This window comes from Otolemur garnettii, unplaced genomic scaffold (assembly GCF_000181295.1).
Source record: "Otolemur garnettii isolate 467f Iridium unplaced genomic scaffold, OtoGar3 scaffold00046, whole genome shotgun sequence".
In the NCBI taxonomy this organism is placed as follows: domain Eukaryota; kingdom Metazoa; phylum Chordata; class Mammalia; order Primates; family Galagidae; genus Otolemur; species Otolemur garnettii.
Window position 1 is genome coordinate 5,429,160 of NW_003852441.1, and position 1,803 is coordinate 5,430,962.

Here is a 1,803-nt window from a genome sequence, read left to right on the forward strand (position 1 = left end):
GTGACCATAGGATATTCAGCAATGAGGTATGTAGCACTTCTTCTAAGATGAGTCCTTAAACTTATTTGTCATATCTCATAGACAACCATGAAAAATATTTTAACTACCAGTGAGTACCCTTCCTCATTAAGACTTCAGACCTTAATTACTTTATGGATACTTTTTATATTGCTCTCAAGAAATATTTAATTGTGAAGTGATTTATGTTCCTCTATGGAAAACAGGAAAAAAAAATTAACAGCAATAAGATAAACAGAAAAAATCCTAGAAAGTTTTTATGTCGTTTTAGAAATCTGGCTTAATCATTATAATATACTTGACAAAAATTGAATACAAATAAAAAGCCTGGTCTTGGCTCCCTGGTCCTCCCATTCGTCAGACAGCTGCTTCTTCTAGTGCAGCGCCAGCCACATCCCGGAGGTACCATAGTGAAAGTGAAGGTTGAAATAAACGGCTTTGGTCCTATTGGGTAACTGGTCACCAGGGCTGCTTTTAACTCTGGCAAAGTGGATATTGTTGCCATCAATGACCCCTCCATTGACCTCAACTACATGGTCTACATGTTCCAGTGTAATTCCACCCATGGCAAATTCCACAGCACAGTCAAGGCTGAGAACAGGAAGCTTGTCATCAATGGAAATCCCATAACCATCTTCCAGAAGTGAGATCCCACCAAAATCAAATGGGGTGAGGCAGGCACTGAGTATGTTGTGGAGTCCACTGGCGTCATCTTCACCACCATGGAGAAGGTTGGTGCTCACCTACAGGGGGTGCCAGAAGGGTCATCATCTCTGCCCCTTCTGCAGATGCCCCCATGTTTGTGATGGGTGTGAACCATGAGAAGTACGAAACAGCCTCAGCATTTTCAGCAATGCCTCCTGCACCACCAACTGCTTAGCCCCCTTGGCTAAGGTCATCCATGACAACTTCGGTATTGTGGAGGGACTCATGACCCAATACAGCCCATCACTGCCACCCAGAAGACCTGGGGATGGCACCTCTGGGAAGTTGTGGTGTGATGGTCACGGGGCTCTCTAGAACATCATCCCTGCCTCAACTGGTGCAGCCAAGGCTGTGGGCAAGGTCATCCCTGATCTGAATGGAAAGCTCACTGCCATGGCCTTCTGTGTCCCTACTGCCAACATGTTGGTCATAGATCTCATCTGCGATCTGGAGAAGGCTGTCAAACACAGTAATATCAAGAAGGTGGTGAAGCAGGCATCAGAGGGCCCCCTCAAGGGCATCCTGGGTTACACTGAGCACCAGGTCATCTCCTCTGACTTCAACAGTGACACACATTTTTCCACCTTTGATGTTGGGACTGGTATTGCCCTCAATTACCACTTTGTCAAACTCATTGCCTGGTATGATAATGAATTTGGCTATAGCAACAGGGTGGTGGGTCTTATGGCCCACATGGCCTCCAAAGACTAAGAACCCCCAGACCACCAGCCACAGCTAGAGCATGAGAGGAAGAGAAAGGCCCTTAGCTGCTGGGGTACCTGTGCCTACTCAGTCCCCCACCTCACTGAGAATCTCCCCTAGACATAGTTTCCACACCAGACCCCTAAAGAACAGGAGGGGTCTAGGGAGCCCCACCTTGTCATGTACCATCAATAAAGTTCCCTGAATTCAGCCAAAAAAAAAAAAAAAAGGCCTGGTCTTTTGAATGACTATAGATGCATGTAGCCCAAATAAACCTTAATAAAACACAAATAATAGCAAAATGAAATAGTAATAGTGCCCAATACCAAGTGGGTGAACACTGAGTATATATCAATATTAAAATAAATTGATATAACA

The 1,803-nt window shown here is 44.9% G+C and overlaps 1 pseudogene; it reads left to right on the forward strand.

Moving 5' to 3' along the window:
- The first annotated feature begins 457 nt into the window (after positions 1 to 457).
- On the forward strand, positions 458 to 1,483 carry LOC100942828 (annotated as a pseudogene).
- The last annotated feature ends 320 nt before the right edge of the window (positions 1,484 to 1,803 follow it).